Source organism: Equus caballus, chromosome 31 (genome assembly GCF_041296265.1).
Source record: "Equus caballus isolate H_3958 breed thoroughbred chromosome 31, TB-T2T, whole genome shotgun sequence".
NCBI classification, from domain to species: Eukaryota; Metazoa; Chordata; class Mammalia; order Perissodactyla; family Equidae; genus Equus; species Equus caballus.
In genome coordinates, this window is record NC_091714.1 from 11691060 (window position 1) to 11717394 (window position 26335).

Here is a 26335-nt window from a genome sequence, read left to right on the forward strand (position 1 = left end):
AGGATGGGTCTAGGTAGGGGAATGTTCATTAGATGGTAACACCATGGTACAGAGCCTTGAGGTCTGGAAGACACTTTGGAAAGTAAGGTACTGTTATGGCTCCAGAGAAAGTGAGCTAAGGAGGCATCAGGTGGGAAACCAAAGCAGGAATTATTGTGTGGTGCTCATAGCACCTTCTGCTAACTCTTCCAAAGTGATTTGTCCCAAGTCTGTGTTCACTATTAGAAGGCAAGCACAGCATTGGTTTGGTTCACTGCTAAGATCCTAGCACTTGGCAGAGTTCCTGGCACATAGTTGGTGACAATAAATATTGTTGACAAGTAATGGAAGAAAGCAAAATTTTCGGGGACATGGTTTCTAGATTTTAGAAGTTAAGGAGCTTGGTTTCCAAGAAAGCAGCCGTAGCCTAGATAATGGACCTTGACACAAGGCCAGTGTAGGGCCTGTGTGACCCTAGTGAGAGTGCCCTGCAGAGAACTGAGCCTGCTTGTGGAGCTCAAATGGCTTCAGTTATGATACCTCTAGGGACCCAGGGATGAATGGAACCTTTCTCTAAATTCTCTGTTAGTTTCCTTCCCTTTATCTAGGGGCTCCTGTTATCTGGGTGTGTGGACTGCTGGTCTGTTGTAGCAGGAAGCTGAGGTCACCACACAGAGCGTGGATCCCGAAAGTATGGGATACAAGAAAAGAGCAAGAAAGAGTCAGAAGCTTGGTGAACAATCTAAGTTCTGAATAAATACATGTAACTAAATGTCATCAAAGAAGTGTGAATTCAAACAAAAATGAGCTCCTGTTTTCATCTCTTCCTGTGGGACAAATGACTGATAGAACCCTGCTGGGAGTTTTTGCCATGGCTAGAGTGAAATCCAGATCTTCAAATTGTTGGCGATCAAAAAATTGCTATTGGGTGAGTCTTAACAAGTCTCTGCATTCTGGAGTGGCAGCTGGAATTTCTCCCCATTTGTTTCCCCAGTAATGGAAGTGATCGCTTTGTACATTGAGACAGGTACACAGTAGGCACCCAGAGTTCATGACAACAGCACTGAAATCTGAATGAAGATGCTTGGAAATTGGCATATTAAGTTATATGCAAGTGATATAAAGCTTGTCTTATCTTGGGGAAAATTGGATCTCTGTCAAGATTTTTGTCATAATATTTTTCTTTGGCTGAGGACAAGAAGGAGCAGTTGGGTCTAGACTGAAAGCTGGAAACTTGATCTTGGTCTTCTCAGCCTCCAGAACTGTGAGAAATAAATTTCTGTTGTTTATAAGCTACCCAGTTTATGGTATTTTTGTTACAACAGCCCAAATGGACTAAGACAATTGTTTTAAAAGAAATTTAAAGAATTAGTTAAAAAACTTTTTTCCACCTATTCTCTATTCTCCATTTACTAACTCGCAGCTTCTAGTAAGTTAGTATATGCTATATTCATTCATTTTAGCTGTGCTTTTGGGAATTATGTGTGTCAAATCTGTATCCACACTTGGAATGATATAGATTTGGGTAAGCCATACCTTTATGGGAAAGAAATTACTAGATGGTGACAATGACACACAGAGAGGCCCAGAGCAGGGGTCCAGGGGGCTGGAATGCAAGGGACAGCCAACTACTGGGATGAATTAGTGGATACTGTAAAAGTACCCTGAGGAATCTCAGAAATAATGAGGGAGATAAAGAGAAGACAGGGACTGTGTTGTCATGTAGAATGGGGCTGGGACTTCGCTCATTGAATATTGAAGGGAAGGATACAATGTTTTGATTGGTTCTATTTGACATAGATAAATTCTTGATTGGAATGTATATTAGCATAATACTTTTGGGAAACTTAAGAAATCTGTATCACATTCATACCCTTTGGCCCAGGAATCCTGTATTTTATCAGCGGTTGTCTTTCAAGGCAGTGATAATAGTGATTTATTTTCTACTTTTATCTTTTTTCCTTTTCAATGATGAGCACATTGTAACTGGACAAAGTACTCTTTATTCTTTAAACAAATATAAGCTTAAAATTCTTATGAACCAAACCAGATGGATTGTCCAAAATCCAAATGATAAAGTGCTAAGACCTGGATTGTTAAGCCTTGGTCCCACACTGTACCATGGAATTCATACCGTCCACCTGCTTCCCTCAACCAGGGATAATGAGCATCAGTTAAGGAATGAAAGAGAAAGTACTTTGAAATCCTCACCTCTGATTCCAGTGGACATTCTGTCTTTTATTGTCTTCACCTACTTCGTCTCATTTGAATTCTTTTCCAATTTCTTCACAGTTCAATCCTCATTCCACATCACCACCATCCAGAGAACGTGCCTTCCCTCCCGGCACCTCAGAGAGCCACATCTAATAGTTGTCTTCACCTCTGTGCATTTACTGCATGGACAGTTTTAGAATAATTATTATTGCTCTATCTTTTTATTGCTTTGACTTTGGTTTCACTAGGTATGTCCCTCAGATTTTCAAAATATGGAACATAAAGTTAGAAAGTGAAAATACCCCATAACTTAGCCACACCTACACCAGTGCCTCAAGGTAACTTTTTAAACTTCTTGTTGATTATCTTTAAGAAATATATACCTAAATACATCCTAAAAGCAATAATAATAAATATTAATATATATAACATAATACTTATGGTAAATATATTTCTAAAATATTGAATCATACTATACATGGTATGTTTTCACTTCCCCCCACTTAGCATCACTTAGAAAACTTTCCATATCAACATTTGTTTCTAATTTTTAGCAGAGCCATATTTTTGGCTGTACCATGTATGTCTTCTTGTTTTGATTTCCACTTTCTGCTCTAACTAGTGGGGACATTTTTTCCTATATTTAAAAACGTTTTTTTTTTCCTATCTGAGTTTCTTACTCTGAGAATTTCCTGTTTGTTTTTCTATTGGGGTGTTTATTTTGCTTCTTACTGATTTGTCAAAAGTCTTTGTGTAATAACTCTGCTGTCCATGGCATGTTTTACAAATCATCCATTTCCCAGTTTGTCATTTTTCTTTTGATTTTATTTATGGTGATATATATATATATTTTTTTACAAGCAGAACTTTGAAAATCACTATGCAGTCCAATTTACTCAGCCTTTACTTTGAGAAAGAGATGCTGAGAAAGATGGGCCCTGCTCTGCTCCTGGGAGTGATTGTGCCTCAAGATAACGTCTGCCGCTGCCGCCGCCATGTTGGGATCATCACCCAGGAAGTTTCCTCTTGCCCCTTCCTGCCAGCACAGCTCTCCAAACAAGCACTTTTCTGTTTTCAGTCTTCCATCACGTTTCCTCTTCAATGCTTTATATAATGAGGTCATTCCATACGTCGTATTTGTGTCCATTTTCTTTTCTTCAACAGAGACTCATCACGGTGTTGTGGGATGCAGCGTCTGTTACCTGTTATTGCTGAGCGTGTTCCGTTGCGTGAATAAACCACAAAGCGTTTCTTCACTGGCCCGTTGATGGACGTTTGAGTAGTTTCCAGTTTGGGGCTACTATGAAGAGAGCTACGATGTATGTTCTTCTACAAGTCTTTTTGTGCCTGAATATTTTCATTTCATATGGATAAATGCCTAGGAATGGAATTGCTAGGCCGCTGGTTAAAGTAGTGTAACTATACAAGAAACTGCCAAATGATCTGCCAACAGGTTGTACCGTTGTGTACTCCTGCCAACAGTGTGTGAGAGTTCCAGGTTTACACCCTCACTAATATTTGAGATTGACAGTCTCTTAAATGTTAGCTAGTCTAATAGGGGCGTAGTGGTTTTTGTTTGCATTTTCCTAACAAATAATGATATTGAGCACTTTATAATGTCTAAGCTTTTTCCTCATTTTTAATGGAGTTGTTTATCTTTTTGTATTATTGAGTTGTTTTTCAAATTTTCTGTATACAGTCCTTTTGTCAGATAATTTATAAATATTTTCTCTCCCTCTTGCCTATTCATTTTCCTAATGATGTAGTTTGATGAGCAAAAGTTTTTAGTTGGATAAAGTCGAGTTTATCATTGTTTTCCTTTTATGGTCATTGCTTATACCCAGGTTGTGAAGACATCTTCTTGTTTTTATTTTTCTAGAAGCTTTGGGTCTATGGTTCATCTTGGATAAATTTTTGTGTATGGTATAAGGTAAGGATCCAGGTCCAATTTTTTTCCATATGGATGTGCAGTGTTTGCAGCACTATTTGTTGAAATGACTGTCTTTTTCCTATTGTATTGCTTCGATGTCTTTGTCAAAAATTAATGATTGTGTAAGGTGGATCTACTTCCGGATTCTCTCTTCTGTTTGATTGATTGATTTCCCTATCCTATGCCAATACCGTACCGTTTTAATTACTGAATATTTTACAGTTAGGTATTATAAGTCCTCCGACTTTGTTTTTCTTTTTAAAAAATATTTTGGCTATTGTAGTTTCTTTTAAAGTTCATGTACATTTTTTTTTTTTTAAAGATTGCCACCTGAGCTCACATCTGTTACCAATATATATTTTTTTCTTCTTCTACCCCCAAAGCCCTCCAGTACATAGTTGTATATTCTAGTTGTAGGTCTTTCTGGCTCTGCCATGTGGGATGCTGCCTCAGCATGGCTCGATGAGTGGTGCTGGGTCCATGCCCAGGATCTGAACCCCGGGCTGCCAAAGCGGAGCATGGGAACCCAATCACTCGGCCATGGGGCCGGCCCCTGTTCACATAAATTTTTAAAAAGAGGCTACCAGCATTGTGATTGGTGTTGTGATGAATTTATCTAAAAATTTGGGGAGAAGTAGCATCTTAACCATATTCAGGCACCTAGTTTATGAACATGGTATATCTGGCCATTTAAGTCTTTAATATTTCTGAGTAATGTCTGTAGTTTTAGTGGAAATGTCTTGCAAATCTTTTATTAGATTTGTGTCTCAGTATTTTATGTTTTTGGATTCTATTGTAAATAGTTTAAAATTGTTTTCAAATGTTTATTACTAGTGTATAGAAATACAGTTGACTTTTGTATATTGAATTTGTATCCTATGATATGGCTGCATTCACTTGTTAGCTCTAATAGTTTGATACTATTGTAAATGGACTTAATAAAATTTTGTTTACTGACTTTTTACTGCTAGTATATAGAAAGATAATTCGTTATTCTATATTTAACTTGATAAATTAAATTTTAGTTGTAGTAATTGCTTTGTAGATTTCTTCAGATTTTTTTTTAATGATGACAATCAAACCATCTGCTAATAGGTACAATTTTACTTCGTTTCAAATCTTTTTACTGTCTTTTAGCACTGGTTAAGACCTCAGTACATTACTGAACATAATTGGTGAGAAAAGACATTCTTACCTTTTTCTTTATCTCAGGAAGAAAGTTTTCAGTCTTTCACTATTAAATATGATATTAGCTGCAAGTTTTTAAAAAGTGTCCTTTTTCAGGTTGAGAACATTCCCTTCTATTCCCAGTTTGCTGAGAGTTTTTATGATAAACGGTGAATTTTGTCAAGTGCTTTTTCTTCATCTATTGAGATGATCATGTGGTTCTTTAAGAGTCTATTAATATCATGGATTACAATGATTGAATTTCAAATGTTAAAATGACCCTGCATTGCTGAGATAAACCACACTTGGTTGTGGTGTATCATCCTTTTTCTGTGTTGTTGGAGTCAAATTGTTAATATTTTTAGGAGGATTTTGTGTAAATTTCTATGAGAAAAATTGGACTGTAGTTATCTTATAATTGCTCTAATCTTGTCATTTCTTCCTGAGGTTTTTGTATCAGGTTTATGATGAACTGATAAAATGAATTGTGAAGTGTTCCCTCCTTCTCTATCTTCTTAAAGACTTTGTGTAAGGTTGGTATCATTTCTTCCTTAACGTTTGAATTTACCACTGAAACCCGTTGGGCCTGGAGGTTCCATTGTGTGAAGACTTTGATAAAAAATTGAAATTCTTAAATAAATAGAGTGTATTTAGATTTTATGGCTTATCTTGTTTTAATTTACATAAGCTATTTTGCCAAGGAATTTGTTCACTTCATTTATATTGCCAAATTTATTGACATAAAGTTGTTCACAATATTCCCTTAGGAGCTTTTTTAATGCCTGTAGGATATGGAGAGATATCCTGTTTTCCATTTCTAATTTTCATGATTTGTATCTTTCTTTTCTTTTTTTAATGAAAGATATGCTTTCTTTTTAACTTGATGAGACTATTGTTTTTTTTCTTTTTAAACAATCTGTCACATAACTTCTTTTTTTGCAGAGAAGTTTGCCCTGAACTAACATCTATTGCCAATCTTCCTCTTTTTTTGTTTTTTTCTCCCCAAAATGCCAGTGCATGGTTGTATATCCTAACTGTAAGTCCTTTTAGTTCTGCTGTGTGAACCTCCACCACAGCATGGCAACTGACAGATGGGTGGTGTGGTTCTGCAACTGGGAAGCGAACCCAGGCTTCTGAAGTGTTGAGAGTGGTAAACTTTAACTGCTAGGCCATCAGGGCTGGCTCTGTATTTTCTCTTCTTTTTTTCTTCATCAGTCTTGCTAGGGTTATCCATCTTATTAATCTTTTCAAAGAGCCAACTTCTGATTTAATTTTCTCTACTGTCTGCTTTCAATTTCATGATTTCTACTCTTACTTATCTTGGTCAATCTTGCTAGGGATTTATCAATTCTAATTATTTCAAAGACCCACTTTCTGGATTTGCTAAAAATTTCTCTACTATTTGTTTTCTATTTCATTGACTTGCACTCATTTTTGTTATTTCCTTTCTTCTAACTACTTCGGGTTTAACTTTTCTTTTAACTTCTTATAGTAGGGAGTGATTTTCATCTTTCTTCTCTTTAAATATGAAGCTTTAAATTTCTCTCTAATCACTGCTTTAGTTCTTTTCCCACAAATGTTGATATGTTGTATGTTCATTATATTTCACTTTATATATTTTCTAATTTTTCTCATATTTTTTTGACTTATGAATTATTCAGAAGCATATTGTTTAACTTTTAAATAATTAGAGATTTTGCAAGTGTCTTCTTATTTACTTCTAAAGTTCGATTCCATTTTGGTCAGAGAACATATTCTATGATATTTCAGTGTTTGAAATGCACCAAAATTTAGGTATGATGCAGCTGTATGTTTTCTGTGCACTTAAAAAGAATCTGTAGGGGGGGCTGGCCCCGTGGCCGAGTGGTTAAGTTCACGTGCTCCGCTGCAGGCGGCCCAGTGTTTCGTTGGTTCGAATCCTGGGCGTGGACATGGCACTACTCATCAAGCCACGCTGAGGCAGCGTCCCACATGCCACAACTAGAAGGACCCACAACAAAGAATATACAACTATGTACTGGGGGGCTTTGGGGAGAAAAAGGAAACAATAAAATCTTTAAAAAAAAAAAAAAGAATCTGTAGGGGGCCAACCCCGTTGCTGAGAGGCTAAGTTTGTGTGCTCTGCTTCGGTGGCTCGTGGTTCACCAGTTCAGTTGCTGGGTGTGGACCTACCATGCTGAGGGGGCAGCCCACATAGAAGAACTAGAATGACCTACAACTAGGATATGCAACTATGTACTGTGGTTTTGGGGAGAGAAAACTTAAAAAAAGAGGAAGATTGGCAATGAATGTTACCTCAGGGCCAATCTTCCTCAACAACAGCAACAAAAGCATAAAAATGTAAAGAATTTGTATTTTGCAATTGTTGAATATATTTTTTATCTGTATCCATTAGGCCTCAGTGGTTGGTAGTGTTATTTAGATCTTCCATAACTTCACTGAATATTTCCTAGTTGTTCTATCAATTACAAGAAAAATGGTGTTAAAAATCTCCCACTATTAATGTGCACTTGTCTATTTTCCCTTTAGCTCTAAGTTTTTTCATGTATCTTGAAATGCCGTTATTAGGTTCATTCACACTTATGACTACTATTTGTTCCTTACAATTAATCCTTATATTATTCAGAAATGTCTTTTCAAAACATCTCAGGCAATTCTCCTTGTCTTGATTTCCCTTGTGTCTGATATTAAAGTTCTCACTCCGGCTTTCTTATACTTACTCTTTGGTTGGTATATCCTTTTCCATCTTAAAATTTTCAACCTCTACGCCCCTTTTCATTTAAAGAGCATCTTTTGTAAACAACACATAGTTGGGAATAGCTTTATTTTTTTCCAATAAATCCAATAATCTTTGCCTTTTATTTGGAGTCTTTGGTCCATTCACATACAAAGTGATTATTAACATGGTTAGCTTTAAATCTACATTTGTTATTTTTTCCTATCTGTCTTGTCAGTTTTTTGTTCCATTTATCTTTCCAAGCCCTCTTTTACAATGTTAAATAATTTATTATTCCATTTTTACTTCTGTATTGGGTTTTTAGATATACTTTATTTTTTTAGTGGTTGTTCTAAGAATTACAGTGTGCATTCTTAGTTTATCAGTGTCTTTTTAGAATAAACAGTTTTTTCTTTTCAAAAGGTATAGACTTGCAATAACATTGTTCTCTTTATCCTTCATACTTTGTCCTCTTGTTGTCATATATATTGCCTTACATAATTTAAATCCTTAGTCAGTAGTATAATTTTTGCTTTAAAGAGTTATACTATTTTAAAGATATTAAAGAAAAAATAAAATGTCTTTTTAAAAAATTATTTTACTGAGGTCATATGGCATATAACATTGTGTAAGTTTCAGGTATACCTTGTTACACTTTCAGTGATCTTCATTCCTTTCTATAGATCTGAATTTCCATCTGGTATCATTTTTCCTCCAGCTTGAAGAACTTCTTATAGAATTTTCTTAGTAAAGGTTTGCTGTTGACAAATTTTCTCAGTTTTTATTATCTGAAAATATGTTTTATCTTCATTTTTGGAGGATATTTTCTCTGGATAGAAAATTCTGGGATAACATTTGTCTTTCTTTCAGAACTTTAAAGATGCCTTCCATTTTTTATGGATTCTATTGTTTCTGAGACGTTAACTTATTTGTATGACTGTTTCCTTATATATATTATATGATCTTCTCTGGCTACTTTTAGGATTTTCTCTTTATGATCATTTTCAGCAGTTTGATTATGCTGTGCCTAGTTGTGGTTCTCTTTCTGTTTCTCCTATTTGCCTTTTGCTAGCTTCTCAGAACTATATGTTGATGTTTTTCCCCTAATATGGTAAATTCTCTGCTGTCATTTCTTTGTATTTTGTTCTCCATTTTTCTCTCTTCTCTTAATAGTTTGTTATAGGTTACTGCGGTTCTGTTCATTTTTTTTAAATTCTTTTTCTCTACATCCTTAGCACTGGATAAATTTTATTAATCTGTTTTCAAGTTCTCAAACTCTTCTGCTGCTCACAATCTGCCAGAAGCCCATCTAGTGAATTTTTCATTCATATATTATACATTTCCTTTATTAAATTTCCATTGGATTCTTTTTTGTAGTGCTTCTCTGCAAAATTTCCCCATCCCTTCATTCATTATGATCATATTTTCCCTTAAGACCTTAAACATATTTATAATAGCTATTTTTAAGTTTTATTTACTGTTTCTAACATTGGGTCATTTGGGGTCCTGTTCCTATTTGCTGTTTTCTTACCTGTGGGTTACATTTTCCTGTTTCTTTGAATTTCTAGTAATTTTTAAGTATATGCTGGACATGGTGAATAATATGTTGCAGGGAGTATGGGTTATGTTGTCTTTCTATAAAAGGCATTACAATTTTTTTCTGACAGACATTAAATCCTGTCAAATTATTTTGATCCTGTCAGGGTTGTTTCTACTTTTTGATGAAGATTTGTCTGTTTCAGTTTTGGGCCAAATTCTAAGGTGCACCTCTTACTCTAGCATATACTTATTGTCAACTGAATGTCCACTGTACTCACTGTAGTCTCTTCATTGTAGCTACGATGGAACTCCAATCTGTCCAAGACTGCTTCAAGTATCTTTGGTTAGCTGTCATCCCTGTAGCACGCCATGCCTGCTTGGCCTTGCAGAATCTCACCCTGTTGCACAGTCAGTCCAATCCTCAGCCAAGCATGTTTTATTGAGTCCCTGTGAGGCTCCCCCACCTCCAACCCCATCTCACACAATTCTGTTTTCTTATGTATCCTGTTCTGAAAATTGCCCCTGCTTCCACAGCCTGGAACTCCAATATCTGCCTCCTTGGTTCATCAAGACTACTCTCTGCTTGGCTCTGCTCTCTGAGCTGTGGCAGAAATTGCCATCAGGCAGAAAATCAGGGCAGTTATGGAGGAATTATTGGACTTATTTCATATGTTTCCCTTCTCTTAAAGTTTACATCTTGTATTGCCCATTTGTCAGTGTCTGAAAATAGTTGACTCATATATTTTGTCCAGTTTTATAATTGTTGAGAAGGCAAGTTCAGTACCAGTTACACTGTTATGGCCAGCAAGAGAAATTTGTGTATATGATTTTTAAATAATTCTGATTTTTGTGCTTGACATCCAAATAGTTCTCTTCTCTTTTATTAAGGTTAACATCCTTGTGTGTGTCAATTCTTTCATGCTCGTATAATCTCTCTCTCCTCATGCATATATAATCTCTATCATACAGAGTTTGCAAGTCATTGTTTGTTTTGTAAAAATGATTAGGGATTATATATATATTTGTATATGTATATTTATTTATTTATAGGAATATATAATTATAAATAATATATGGATGTGTATCTATTTACCTGCTCTGTATTTACATTCATATACTTTTCGGTGTCTCTGTTTTCTTATTGAATAATACATCTCTTGTAAATCAATTTGTATAGATCAAAATCATTCTTTCTAATGATATAGATGAATAAAATCTTACTTAACCAGTTGATTTCCAAATAAAATGACTAGTGGTGATATTCAGTCTACTCTTCTAATAGGCAAATTTAATTACAGTTTCCATATATTCTTTAGAGTTTGCTATAAGGGTTTGCGACATTTCCCAAGTTTTATAATGGACAAAATTTTATTCTCCATTTAAAATTTTTTTTATTCTCTTTTGTGAATTTCTAGGAGGGAGTTATGCAAACATGCATTCTAGATCTTTTTTCTCAGAAGTCCTAACACAATGTTTTTAATAAATCCTCGTTCAACAAATGAATTAACAACTAACAGGCAAGTAAATATAACAAAATTTTGGTGCTTAAAATGACTGTAATCATATTTTCACTCTCTTGGCTATTTTTTCCCATTGTCTGGTTATAAAATAGTATGTATTCATTTCAGTAAATTAGCAAAAGTGTATAAAAAATAAGAACCATTTGTAATCTTATTGCCTAGTGGTGATCACTCAATAATTTCTGATTTTTTATTCTATGCATATTTGGATACATATATATCTATCCATTACATTGTAAAATTCTCTGTCTTGCTTTCACAATAATGTAGCTTGAGAAATTTACTTTAATTAAATGTTCTTTAAAAAGACTCTTTGTAATGACTGCATATACTTGCATTTTATGATGTACCTTAAATCTTAACCAATTCCTTGTTCTTGAATAGTTAGGTTTTTTTAAAACTATTTTAAACAACAGTGCAAGGAACATCCTTATACATAAATCTCTGTCTACATTCCCCAGTCCTTCTTGTCTACTGTTACTGAATTCTGTAAAATGGTATTGAATTTAAGAAGCTAAGACTCTCATTAGGATTTAACTCTTACCTGTGTCCTAAATCTAAGGTGGTCTTAGATTATAATGTTCAATTTAGTTGAAGCAAGTTGGGAAAAGAAGTATTGATAGAATGTTTTAAAAAATCTCCATTCCTTTGGGAGCCTATGGGCTCCCTGAAAAGGAATTTGACTGTTCCTGGCCAGCCCAGCATTTAATCCCAACCTGTCACCAGTTTCTATGAAGTGAGGTTTCTATTACTTCCTGGATTGCTCTAGTCTATCAGAGGTCACCATCTCCAATTTAGCCTAGATGTGGATGGGAAAATACCCTGTACAGCCCTAGCATCCAAAGAACGTTGGTGTCAAATTCAATTACTGGAGATGGAGACCTTTTTTTTTCCAAAGGTCTCTGAATCCATTTAAAAAGCTTCTCAGATTCCTAGCACTTGTGCTTATGGTGAATGGATCTCCCACACAGGCCTTCTGACAGCTTTTTGTAATTTCACATTGTCAACTGCTTTTGTGGTTGGAGTTTCATTTACTGAAAAAAATCTCAAGAGGAAGTAGAGACAGTTATGTCTTTAACATATGTCTGCGTGTGCCTGAGTGGGGTGAATATTGTAGATGGCTAATAACCCAAGCTGATTTCATTTCATGTAGCTTTCCTCTTTTCAGATTCCCAATGTTGATTTTCCAAATGTAAGATATTAATTCTGGATTGCTGTGACCACAAGTTCCATTAACTCCCTTGTGAGCCTCTACAGAATGAAAGTATTCTGGAAGTATTTTTTTCACTTTATTTTAAAATTCTATTTTGTGGAAATTCCCTACATTTCCTTTGGTTCAATTTAGAGAGCTTTTTCTTTTCTGTGATTAAGGAATAAATGAATTCATTTTGAACTGAGAAAATGGCACAACATATTTTTTTTTTCGGTACCTGAGCAATTTGTTTTCACAATTACATTTCAGTAAAACCACCTAACAGTCATGAAGGATTAGCAGTGTTTTCTCTCTCTGTCACACAGCCTTATAATTTGTCTGGAGCACAAACGAATCAAGAAATGCAGCTTTGCAGACTGTTTTGAGTATTACAGAATATTGCTTTAACTATTGGGTCAGTCCCGGGTACATAAGCCTACCATTTAAATCGTTAAGAACTATTTCCAGAGAAGATACACTTTATACTGCTGATTGAGCTTCTCTTTCATCCTTTTAAGTTCAGATTTCATAATTAGAACACAGTAAACAATAGAATTCTCACAGAAGAATAAAGGCATCGTCTTGGCTTCTTTTCTACTATTGCCTTTGAACATGGAATAAATGACATATTCCACAGCCTTGCTAAATCTTCTGTTCTCTCTCTCATACTGTTGTATTTCTTACTATTTCAGTGAGGAAAAGGGAACTACTCAGATGGTGTTACCCCAGACAAAACTTCAAAAGTTCAGACCAAACAGTATTAACTGGTAGCAGCCATTAGAGACTTATTTTGGAAGATAATATGCTAATATATTTGGAATGCTATTCTCTAAGAACAGCTGCCATTTTGTCTCTCCAATTCTTTTTGTTTTATCCTCCTTTGCTTTTTTAGAAAATTTTTTACAAACATTACTCATATTAAAGTCAAATTTTTCTTGTCATTGTCATGAACCAAACCTTCCATTTTGACCTGTGTGAATTCTGCCTATGATGACAAACTTTGTAGAATGGAAGAGTTTCATTTGAGCCACGCAATGTCATATTTGGAGTTCAGAGTAGCTGTCTTCATGGTAATGCTAAATTATCTGGGGAAGCCAACTGATTCCCCAAGATATGAATCAGTTGACTATGGTACATAGGTTGTTTAGTGAACATTTTCATTTTTCTGGGATATGTACACAAGAGTGTTTCCCGGGTTGAATAGTAAGCACATTTAGTTTTTAAAGAAATTGCCAAACTATTTTCAAGAGCAGCTGTACCATTTGCATTCCTATTATCAACATATGAGAGTTGCAGTTTCTCTGTGTCCTCATCAGCATTTGGTGTTGTCACTATTTTATGTTTGCTATTCTAATAGATGTGTAATGATATCTCATCACGGTCCTAAAATTCGCATTTCCTACGTGCCTGATGATGTTGAACATCTTTTCTTGTGCTTATTCACCATTTGTATATCTTCTTAGGTGAAATGTCACTTCATGTGATTTGCCCTTTTTCTAATTGGATTGTTCGTTTTACTATTGAGTTTTAAGAGTTTTTATATATTATGGATATGGGTCCTTTCTCACATGTGATTTACAAACATATTCTTCCAGTCTGTAACTTGTGTTTTCATCTTAAAGTGGTCTCTCACAGAGCAAAAGTTTTTAATTTTGATGAACTCTAATTTATTATTCTTTTCTTTTATGGATTGTGCATCTAATGTCATGCGTAAGAACTCTTAAACAAGCCATAGTTCCCAAATATTTTATCTTATTTTCCTTCTGAAAGTTTTACAATTTTACATTTAAATTTATGGTCATTTTCAGTTAATTTTTGTGCAAGATGTGAAACTTAGGTTGAGATTCACTAGTTGCCTAAGGATATCCAATTGCTCCAGCACCGCTTGTTGAAAAGACCATCTTTCTTTCATTCAATTGCTCTTGCACCGTTGCCAAAAATGATTTGGCTTTGCTCTTGTAGATCTATTTCTAAGATTTCTATTCTGTTCTATTGATCTATGTGTTTATCTCCCAGGCAATTTAACATAATCTTGATATTGTTATCCATATGTAAATGAATCTTGAAATCAGATGGAGGTATTCCTCTGACTTAATTCTTCTTCTTCAAAATTTTTAGTTATTATAATTACTTTTGTTTTCTCATGAGAATTTTAGGATAATTTTTTCTAAGTTTATAAAAACTTTGCTGGGATTTTTAAAGAATTATGTTAGTCTGTATATCAATTTGAGAAAAACTGACATCTTTATTATGTCGAGCCTCCCAATTCATGAAAATGGTATGTCTCCATTTATTTAGATCTTCTTTGATTTATTTCATCAACATTTTATAGTTTTCAGCATACACATGCACAGATTTTGTTAGATTTATACCTAGGTATAGATTTATACTTAAATCTATTTTTTAGTGGTTATAATTGGTATTGTATCTTTAAATAAACTTTATTTTTTAGAGAAGTTTTAGATTTACCAAAACTGTGAAGAGAACTTTTGAACATAGTACAGAGAATTCTCATAAGCTCCCTGCCCAATTTCCTCTATATTAACATCTTACATTATTATTGTATGTTTGGTAAAATTAATGAGCCAATATTGATACATTATTATTAATAAAATATTTTGCATACTTTGTTCAGATTTACTTTAGTCTTTCCTAATTTTTCCTTAGTCCTTTATTTGTTCCAGAATCCCATCCAGGATACCACATTACAGTTAGTTGTCAGAATACAAACTCTTTTCAGATACATATGGGACATTTACCAAAATTGACCATATGCTAGTCTGTAAAGCAAGTCACAGAATACTTTAAAGAATTTGAAGCATTTGTTCTCTAATCAGAATGAAATTAAGCTAGAAATCAATAAAAAAGAGAAAAATTCCCTAACGTTTGGAAATTTAAAAATACATTACTAAATAATATACTGTTTGTATTTTGTGGTTTCTGGGTACAGTGTTCAATATATTTCAAGTAGGTCAAGTTTGTTTATTATATTGTTCAAAAATCTATACTTTTACTATTTGCTACTAAGAGAGTTATTGTCTTAGTTTGAGTGCTCTTAAAATCACACACTGAGAAAATACTTGGGCTCAGGTAGTTTATTTCAGTGGTAATCCTGGAAATTGCAAGAAGGGAGTAGAAAAAGTGAGACAGGAAGAGAGAGAGAAAGTCAATAAAGGACATGTTATTGACCTGGTGACCACTCATGAAAACTAGAGCTAATGCTATTTGTGACCCTCTGAAAATAATCACATGCATCAGGACTTTCTCATTCTTGAACAGTTTAGCAAAATAATTTATCTACTAATGCCCATCCTGCATGAGATTGTACTCAGAGACGTTAACTCCCCTTATTTCTAGATTGTGTATATGCATGAAGATGGACACCGTCATGATTCCAGAGAAAGCTCCCAGGCATAAAAGCAAAGGTGTGCAGGCACTCGATATGGGAAGCTGTCATTGTATAGGAAACTGCTTATCCAACTGCAGGTGAATTCAAGTCTGCTAATGATGTATTAACATTTCTAATTGTGATTGGCAGTTTATTTTTCCTTTTACACAGCCTATTTGTCATCGCATTTTGAAGATCTATTTTTAGATACATTCAAATTTAGTTACATCTTCCTTGTATATTGACCCTCTTGACATTATGAACTGTCCCTCTTTTTACCTAGTGTCACTTATTGCCTTAAAGTCGACTTTGCCTGATATTAGCACAGCCATCACAGCTTCCTTTCAGTTAGCATTTGCATGATATAGCTTTTCATTCTCTTACTTCCAATCTTTCTGTGTCATTGTATTCAAAGTTGTCTCTTCTAAGCAGCATATCAATTTTTCAAATTCAGCATGACAAGTTTTTTCTTTTAATTGGAGTTTTTATTACACTTATATTTTATGTGATTATTGGTATATTTTGTTTTAAATCTACCATATTACTATATTTTACATATCATATCTGTTCTTTATTTCTTTTACTCTACTTTCTTGTTTCCCTTTTGACTAATCAAGTACTTACTATTTTGATTTCCTCACTTCTTACTATTGTTTCTTTAGTGGTTATCCTAGAAATATGACATGCGTCCTTGACTTATTAGAATTTTAATATGAACTACTTCCTGTACAATGCAAGGAAGGTCTTTTGAGCACTTGAATTCTATTTGCTGTATTCCTTCTTCCTTCCATTTGCATCGTATTATTTTGTATTTTTTAAAGTACATATATTTTAAAACTCACAAGACATTATTATTAGTATTATTTAGTGCCATCAATGTTCACATAGATTTATGCACATATTTAGCCATTTTCTTGCTCCTCAGTCTTTCTTGGGTTTCTGTGAAATAATTAAGGATTACTTTTTCTGATTTATATATATATCTCATATATACATATACAATAATTATATACATATGTATAATAATTTTATTTGAGGTATTCATCTGGGGAAAAATAACCATTTTTCTTAGAACATTTCTTTATTTTGAAAATTTTGAGATTATAATTATCTATTCTAGAATTTCCGTTTGATTACTTTTCAAAGATCACAATTCTGTGTCAAAATTCTCCTTATTTCAACCAGCTTTTAAGAAAATATTAATCAGAGTTATTTTAGAGTCCATTACTGATGAATCTAATAGCTGAATATCTGTGGGCCTCTTTCTTGTCCAGATTCTCTTGGTCCTGTGTCCTTATATGCAGCATAATTTTTCATTGAATGCAGGATATTGTGGGTGAGAAATTGTAGAGATGCTGACTGATGACGTCTCTCTTCACGAAAAGTTTATTTAAGGATTGTCAGATGGTTAGAGTGGGGCAGATTACATTAATCCCATCAAAAATTGAGCTGATTTGAAGCTAGGATTCAGTTTTTCTAAGACCTGCTTTATTTTAGTTTGCCCTTACTTCTGCACTGTGGACCATTAGGATCCAAACTATAAGCCTTTCATAATTACCAGGGCTAAACCTCCTTGGTGAGCCTTTGATCCCAATTTTTGTCACCATATGTCTGTAAATTGCCAAAAAAATTAATTCTCTTCAGCTTCTTTGCCTTTTAGCCACAGCTTTCTTCTGCATTTCTAGTTTCTGGGCTCTGCACCACATTCAAATTGTAGACGGCTTGAAATGAAAGTAGCAAAGAATACTGTGATGATATCAATTAAATTCTCTTTTCTCCAGCATTTTGACATCTCAAGTTTTGAGTAATTTGGTAATTCTCTGATACTTCATATATATTTCAAAATTTTTTAATTTGTATTTTAGTTATTTGTTTTGTTGCTTTTTGTGGGATCATTAGTGTGGTACAAGCTAGTCCATTGTAGACAGAAATTTGTATGTATTTTCACCAGTTTTGGGTTGCATTGATGTTCTCTGTTTCTTTTTCTGAGTTTTGTTCATTGATCTGTACTCTGATCTTTATTATTTCCTGTATTCTGTCTTCTTTAGGTTTAATTTGCTGTTCTTTTTCTTGTTTCTTAACCCGGAAGTTTGATCATTGATTTCAGACCTTTATTTTTCCTGATATAAGTATTCAGTGCTGTAAATATCCATTTAAACACTGATTTATCTGCATCTCACATATTTTGATATTTGCCTTGATATTTTCATTCAACTCAAAGTATTTTCTAGTTTCCCTTGTGACTTCGACTTTGACTGATGAATTATTTAGAAGTGTGCTATTTAATTTCCAAATAATTGGGATTTTGCATCTATTTTCCTGTTAATGATTTCAAGTTTAATTCCATTACTGTTAGAGAATATATTTTATATGGTTTCTATTGTTTTAAATTTGTTAAGGTTTGTTTTAGAACCCAGAATATGATCCGTCTTAGTGAATATTCCATGTTCACTCAAAAAGAATGCATATTCTGCTGTTGTAGGATGGACTGACTATAAGTGTCGATTAAGCCGAGTTGGTTGATAATTTTTGTTCGTGTATCCTATATGTTTACGCACTTTATGTCTACTTGTTCTATCACTAATTACTGAGAAAGGAGTGAAGTCTCCAATAATAACTGTGGATTTTTTAAATTTTTCTTTTATTTCTATCAGATTTTTCCTCACGTGTTTTGATCTGTGTTGTTAGGTGAATTCCTATTTAGGTTTTTATTTATTCTTGTTAAAGCAACTCTTTCATCATTGTTTAATGTTTCTCTTTATCGCTGGTAATATTCATTGTTCTGAAGTTTACTTTGAATAATATTAATATAACCGCTCAAGTTTCTTCTTTTACCCCTTCAAATACAATAGAATCCTTAGAACTAAGTCCCTTCACTCTCCCGCACTGACCTTCACGTTGTAACTGTCACGTCTACTACATTTACATGCATTAACTCCACCAGACGGTGTTACAATTTTTTTCTTTTGCTTTTGCTGTTTAATATGAGAAACAAATAGTCCTTGATATTTACCAAGATATTTATCATTTCTGTTCTTCTTAATTTTTGAACATACAGGTTTCCCTGTGGTATCATTGCTGAATTTGGTTTGCTTTTTTTTTTTTTTAAGTTGTGTGGTAAAATATGCATAACATAAAACTTACCATCGGAACTATTTTTAAGTGCACAGTCCAGTAGTGTTAGGTACATTTACATTGTTGCACAGCCAGTCTCCAGAAATCTTTCACCTTGCAAAACTGAAACTCTGCACCCGTTAAACAATGACTCCCCATTGCTCCCTCCCCCCAGCCCCTGGCAACCATCATTCTACTTTGTATCTTTATGAATGTGACTACTCCAGGTATGCCATACTTCCAGGTATGATTCCAGTATTCAACTTTTTGTTACTGGCTGGCTATTTCACGTACCATAGTGTCCTCAAGTTTCCTGCATGTCACAGCATCTATCAGAATTTCCTTCCTTTCTAAGGTGACTAATATTCATTGTATGTATATACCACACTTTGTTTAACCATTCAGCAATCGATGAAGACTTAGGATGCTTTCCACCTCTTGGCTATTGTGAATCATGTAGCTATGAACGTGGGTGTACAGATATCTCTTTGAGATCCTGTTTTCAATTCTTTGAGGTCTACACCCCGAAGTGGAATTGCTGGATCCCAGCCGTACTATTCTTGATAGTGGCTGCCTCATTTTATATTCTCACCAGCAACACATAATGATTCCAGTTTATACACAACTTTGCCAACACTTGCTATTTACTATTTTTTTTTATAGTAGCCATCCTAATGTGTGAGAGGTGGTGATTTTAAAAATATTTTAGATCGAATTTTTGCTTCTTTATTTGTAGTAAATATTGGCCTATAATATTCCCTTCTTTTATTATCCTTGTCCATTTTTTATCAAAGTTATTTTATTCTATATGAAATACATCAAAGAGTTTCACTTTTCTATTCTCGAGAAAGCTTTGCATTACAGAAGGTGTATATTTTTCTTGAACATTTGGTAAATCTTTAAATTTAAAAGTACTTTTCTATGTGATACTATTTCTTGCTGTTTATTTCTAATAGTGTTCATTTGTTACATCCATTTTTTCTTCTTGATCAGTCTTACCAATGATTTGTTAATTTTATTAGACTTTTCTAATAATTTTTTTTTTTTGCTGATCGTTCAGATAAATTATCTGTTTCTACTGTATTTTTATTGACTTTTTATTTCCTCTTTTAAGGTTTCTCCTGGTTTACTCAGTGGTTAGTTTTCTAACTTTTTAGTTTGAATGCATAGCTCATTGCATTTCTATATGTTTCCTTTATTAATGTATGACTAACACTTTCCTCCAAGTACAGCTTTAGCTGCATCCTACAAGTTTTGATATGAAGTTATGATATAGTTTTATTTTTGTTGTTTTGTTTTAGATATTCTATCAACTCTGCATTATGATTTTTCTAGAAACCTACAAATAATTTAACAAGAATTTAAAAATTCTAAATGCATGGTGTTTGATTTCTAATTTTAATAAACAGTGGTCTACATAATACTAAATTTTTGTAAATATAAGAAAAGCATAAATATATGTGTGTGTACTCGTGTTGTGTTTTAGTGAGTGAATGCAAAGGAAAAAACCTTGAAATTTGTATACAAAATGTTAATTGTAGTTTTTGCCTAAGTATTGGAATTTAAAAAAGGCTTCTTTTGTTTTCTTTGCATTTTTTTGTATCTTCTGAATTTGAAATGTGAATATGTATTATTTTTTCATTAGGAAAAAAAGCTGTTTACATTTTGGGGGGGGTAAAAAAAAGAGCTCTGATGAATATAAGTGGCCTGTATATAAGAACCCACTTCTAACCCTCTGCAGATTTTAGAGTTCAGAATTTATTCAGTGAAACACCAAAGAAAAACAAAACAAAATTTAAAAAAATCCCATTAATTCCCTTGGCATGAATTTTAAGGGAAATGTGTGTTTAGTTATCAGAAATTTTCTTTTATATTTGAAAAGAACTATAAGTTTTATCATTTTGGCACCCAGAGAGTTCCCTTCGTTTCTTTTACACTCACTTTTTTGTATTTAACTCTGTTTTATTTTATCCGCTATTTCAAAACCTTGGTCGTTGAGTGATGGGCTTGAGTCTACGCAGTCATATTATGAAATGTGGAGGCTTATATTTTGTTTGCTTGCTTATCTGATTGTTAATCTATCTGAATCTGTGCTGGATTACTGTATCTGGGAGGGCAGAAATCAGGTTTTATTATTTATCTCTGTATTCCTGGACACAGAACCTAGCATGTTATAGAAATTTTTAAAATGTTTTGTTAATGGATGAATTTTGAAACAGATCAAGGATGCAAACTTTCAGTTACAAGATAACTGAGGATGATGACTACGGCTGACATTGCTGTGTGGTATATTTGAAAGTTGCTAAGAGAGTAGATCCTAAAAGTTCTCATCACAAGGAAAAGAACATTTTTTTCTTTTTTGTAGCTATATGAGGTGATGGATGTTAACTAAACATTGTGGTGATCATTTTGTAGCATATGTAAGTCAAGTCATTATGCTGTACACCTTAAACTTATAAAGTGCTGTATGTCAATTATATTTCAAAAAAACTGAAAGAAAAAGATAGAGAAGTGATATTTACAGAAATACCATCTTTAATTAGCCTCTCCCTGAGCTTAAAGTAAATTCCTTGAGTCCTACATCTTGGACCTTATTACATCCTCAGCACATTGCTGGGCACATGGCAGTGCCTCAATAAAAATTTGTTGGGTGAATGAATTAATGGTCACTTGATTGTGATTTTGTTCAATATTGTCATTTAAAACAGATGAATTTCCACCCTCTCTCTTATTTGAAGGAAGATCACAGGTAAAGAAAACTCTGGGAAATCAATACTTTGCTTTCTAATTGACACTATGGTTTGTAAATGAGACTTATATCAGATTGCTCTTCTCTTTTTCTCTTCTTGTCCCTCCTGTAACACTTCTCTTCACTTCTCCCAAATCAATAAACAGGAAGAATTCTTTCAACATGGGCTCAAATTGACCAGGGCCAACAGAGAGCATTTGATATTCTTTTTCTGACCTTAGACTTTGGGAATAAATATAAATCATTCATGTGTCTTCTTCTTTCTTCCCTCCAATCCCCCACAACAGTGGATGTCTTGGGACTCTGCACCAGCAACTCAACAAGGGGGTCATATAGACGGTCTGGGTCTTCTCCGTATTTCCAGTTTAACTTCGATTTACACTGTCATAGGTTCTTGAACTTCTTGCTTTTCAAGCTTTGCTTTAGGCCCACTTCTGTGAAAAAATACTTTTATGAATCAATATAAGACCCTAGAATTTTCCCTGTATTAATAATTCCTTAGTCTTTGAATTTAACAGTGTGCTGACAAAGAAGATTCTTGTGTTTGGTAGCATTTGCTCGAGGCAGAGTAATACTTTGTGCATATGCCCTCTCTTACACTCTGGTTGATTGACACGTGGGTAGGATGAAGAAACACTATGCTTTGTCTCATTGGTCCTTGTACTTGATGAATCTAGCCAGAATTTTTTTTGGTTCTGACTTTCAAATGTAGATTTTCACGTTTTGTGAATTTTCATTCTGATTAATGATTTCCCCTAATATCTTTATATCTCCCCATTATACAGATCTATGGACATGTCTGAAGACTGGCTCTAATGTCCTCAAGACCATGCCCAGGAGGTTAATGCTAATTCAATGCATAAATTTCCTTAAAAGGGGTACAAGAGAGACCTGGCTGACATTAAACTCTGCAGTAGATTTGAAGTGTGTTTTGATATACTTGTAACATATATTCATCTGAGTTCCTTTTTCTCCAACAAATGGAAAGCTTTGTTTTTCTAGTAAAAAATAATTTATTCTTATTTTAGAAAATCAGAAAGTATAGAAAATACAAAGAAGAAGAAAAGACGACCTTTGTAATCGCAACACTTGGAGATTAACATTAACATTTTGGTATATATCCTTCCAGATTTTTTTTCTTAGCATTCACTCACTCAAACACAATGTGTGGGGACATATATATATGCGTGTGTGTGTGTGTGTGTGTGTATATATATATATATAGTTAGACTTTTTCATATGTATATTTAAACTTTTTCCATTTATAAAAAATGTGATGACAATACACATAGATTTAACCTGCTTTCCCCACTGAGACCTTTCATCCAATCTGAATCAATGTGCCTCTTTGTAAGCAAATATTTTACCATTTGACTCATTCTAATGTCAAAACACATTTTCCTTCTAAGGCTTTTCTGTTTTTATTACATACTGTTTTTAACACATCTTTGCTAAGGGCACGCAAGGTACAGTGTGTAAATCTTTAAGTGAAAAACTTCCAAAAAGAGTAAGAAAAATAGAGAGGTAAGCAAGAAAGAAAGCGAGAGTAAAAGTAAAGAAAGGAGGAACAGACTGTCTGTAGCATGGGGGGGGGGGGTCACATCATGTTCTTGAAAATCATAGGATCTCAGGTCCTTTGACTCTCCAAAAAAAAGTGTTAGCTGATTTAACTCTGTTGATGTCACCTCACTCATGACGAAGTGGTGTGTTCTACTCACAGAAGAGAAGCTACTTCTGGCAGTTCTGGAGGCTGGGGAGTCTGAGATCAGGGGGCTGGAAGGGTTGCGTTCTGGTGAGAGCCCTCTTCCTGGTTTGCAGAAGGCTGCCTACTTGCCGCGTCCTCAGATGGCAGAGAGAAAGGAACCTCTGGTCTCTTCCTCTTTTTTATAAGGAGACTAATCTCATCATGGGGCTCCCCTCTCATGACCTCATCTAAACCTAATTGCCTCCCAAAGGTCCCACCTCCAAATACCATCACATTGGAGATTAAAACTTCAACATATTAATCTTGGCGAGGACACAAACATTCAGTCTGTAGCATTTTTTTAACTCTTCAAAGGCCAGAACTAATTGACAACCTTTGAATATTAATGGAAACCAATGTTCTTTTTTTTTTTGAGGAAGATTAGCCCTGAGCTAACATCTGCTGCCACTCCTCCTTTTTTGCTGAGGAAGGCTGGCCCTGAGCTAACATCTGTGCCCATCTTCCTCTACTTTACATGTGGGACACCTACCACAGGATGGCTTGCCAAGCGGTGGCATGTCCGCACTCAGGATCTGAACCAGCGAACCCCAGGCCGCTGAAGCGGAACATGCGCACTTAACCGCTGCACCACCGGGCTGGCCCCTCAATGTTCTTGTTAAGGGGACTCATCATTGCAACTTAGCTGCTTCATTAGAAATAAGATGGAAAATTAGCAATGAAAGCATTTTGAATGTAGGCTTGATGCTGAGAAATTAAAGGAAAGGAATAAAATTGCCACAGCATATGTTGGAGGGTCCTGAACACAACGAACTCTCTTAAAAAGATAAGAAAGCTGCTGGAGCAGGAGGTAATGATGTGGTCACAAAAAGTGATTGGATGAGAGAAAGGACTCAGCATTCAGCAAGAACAGAGGGGTGTGGAGGGGAGCATCATAATTCTGTAACATTGAGCATGTAATAGCGGAATCCTGCATCTCTGTTTTCCAGCAGCGAAGTGGAAAAGAGATCTGCCTCTGCTCTCTTTATATTTCACATCTGCAGCAAGTGAAGAGCTCTGGAAAGCCTTACATGCCCTGGAAGGAGCTCTGTAAACCCATAAGCAGTAGAAACTCTCTTAACTGACATGCACAAAGTTGACTCATCAAATTGCCCGATGCTCTTAACTCTTTCTGTAAAACATACTGACCAATGCCCCCTACCCACAGCACGAGGCTTTTTAGTACATCCACTCACATCTGCTCCCACCAGATCTAAGAGGCAGTTGGGTTTATGCTAGTTGAATTTGTTATTGTAATAGTATATCTTAATTAAATATTATGTGATACAGTGAAATATAACTGTGAGAAGATTTGCTATGCGTGTGAAAGCAAAGTTAAATATTCAATAAGGGTTTGATAAAGTTATTAAAACTTTGCTATTGTTTTAGGTGTGAATGAGGTGACTGTACGATATCAGGAAAATTATGAGAGATCACACCCTGCCCGTCCTCTTCCCCAAGTGTCATTACATTCTCTGTCAACTGTAAAGAAGCTGAAACTGGACGTCACAGACAATGTGTTATGAGTTTGAATCACGCAAAAACAAACAACAAAATGGTATGGAGCTATAACTGTGAGTCATTCATTTCAAAAGCAAGGATTGACATCTGATCACTCAAAAGATTGGTGAGTGAAGATTTTTAGTTAAAATAAAATGTTTAAACTATATATATACACATACATATATATGTTTCACATATATTTTTCAGAAATAATTTTCACATATATTATAATTTTAAAACTGATTCTCTGCTTTAATGAACTGTTTTGATTAAATGCCTATGGTATTCCACAGCATTTCATTCAGTTTCCCGTGTGGGTCACCTGTGAAGTAGATAGGACTTTTCAGAGCAATCTCCACGACCCTTTCTATTCCTAAGGCTAAATGCTTAGCTTGGTGCAGAAAGAAATGGTGAGCCCTCAATTTTTATTCACACTAATATATATATAGGCTTTGCCGTACTTGTAGGAGTCAAGTTTCAACATTTTAAAAAAATGCCACATTAATGTATGCTCACAAAAAAAAAGGGAAGAAAAAGACCATTTAAGAAATGTAGAAAAAAATTACACAGAACAAAATAAAACTAGTCATGGTTTGAAGAAGGATTAGGAACATAAAAATTAGAATTGAGACAATAGGAAAAGAATAAAAAAGAAATTTTAAAAATGGATGTGAAAAATGTGATAGGAGAGGCAAAGGAAAACTAATATTTCTCTAATTGGAATTCCCAAAGAACAAAGTGAACACACTGGAACAGAACAAATATTGAAACTATAATTCAAGACATTTTTCTTGAAATAAAAACCATTTAAATGTGTATACTGAGAGTAAAAACTGACCCCCCAAACTGTTAACACTGACTCATAACCTGTTACATTTGATGTTGAAGACAAAGCAAGTATCATTATGACCTCCGGCCACTGAAAAGTCCTTTTGAGGAAAGAAAATGAGGCTGGCTTCAGCTTCTCAGCAGCAACGTCCTGCAGCAAAGCAAACTACAAAATAGCCACAAAGAAGAGTGGGAGGGAGCCGAGCATTTTACAGGCAGACTTGCTCTGCAGTCGTAAAGACAACCAGTAAACAGTAAACACATCTTGCTGCAGAATCTGCTAGAGAATGAGCTTTAGTCAACCAAAAGAGGATTGGGGAGATTTTAGGAAAAGGACTGGTGGTGAATTTTAAACATCTTTAACTTTGAAACTCGGACGGAAGGAAAGTTATAGATAATTGTAACAAAATAACATGTACTTTTTATGTGCTCAGAAAATGTAGAAATAATACACCAACAACAATTGGAGAGTAGGAAGCAAAGGTGGAAAGTCATGTAAGATCACTGCTGGCCTCATAGGCAATAGGTAGGAGTCAAAAATTACCCTTTAAAGTTGACAAATGAGGTGGTAAAAGTTGTAAACTGTTTAATAAGCATAAATTTAACAGTACAAAGGCAGTAATTGCATTGCTTAAAGTTAGATGGTAAAGGAAGATGAGTTTATAAACTAATTGTTCCTTATAATAGGAAACTAAAATATAATGCGTAAAGCAAAGAGGGAATTAAGGACATTATATAAAAGTTTAATATAAAAA

At 34.4% G+C, this 26335-nt stretch overlaps 1 long non-coding RNA gene across 3 annotated transcripts in view; it reads left to right on the forward strand.

The window, feature by feature from the left end:
• Positions 1–3193: 3193 nt before the first annotated feature.
• The window catches only part of LOC111771417 (uncharacterized), a 38541-nt gene continuing 15399 nt past the window's right edge, over positions 3194–26335 (forward strand). For 2 of the 3 annotated variants that reach the window (XR_011434426.1, XR_002805239.2), the window contains exons 1-5: positions 3208–3512; positions 5738–5823; positions 10961–11062; positions 15615–15743; positions 24639–24876. This is a non-coding gene — a long non-coding RNA (uncharacterized lncRNA). Of the gene's footprint in view, positions 3513–5737; positions 5824–10960; positions 11063–15614; positions 15744–24638; positions 25409–26335 lie in introns of those variants that run through there. The other variant, XR_002805268.2, reaches the window with a different exon arrangement.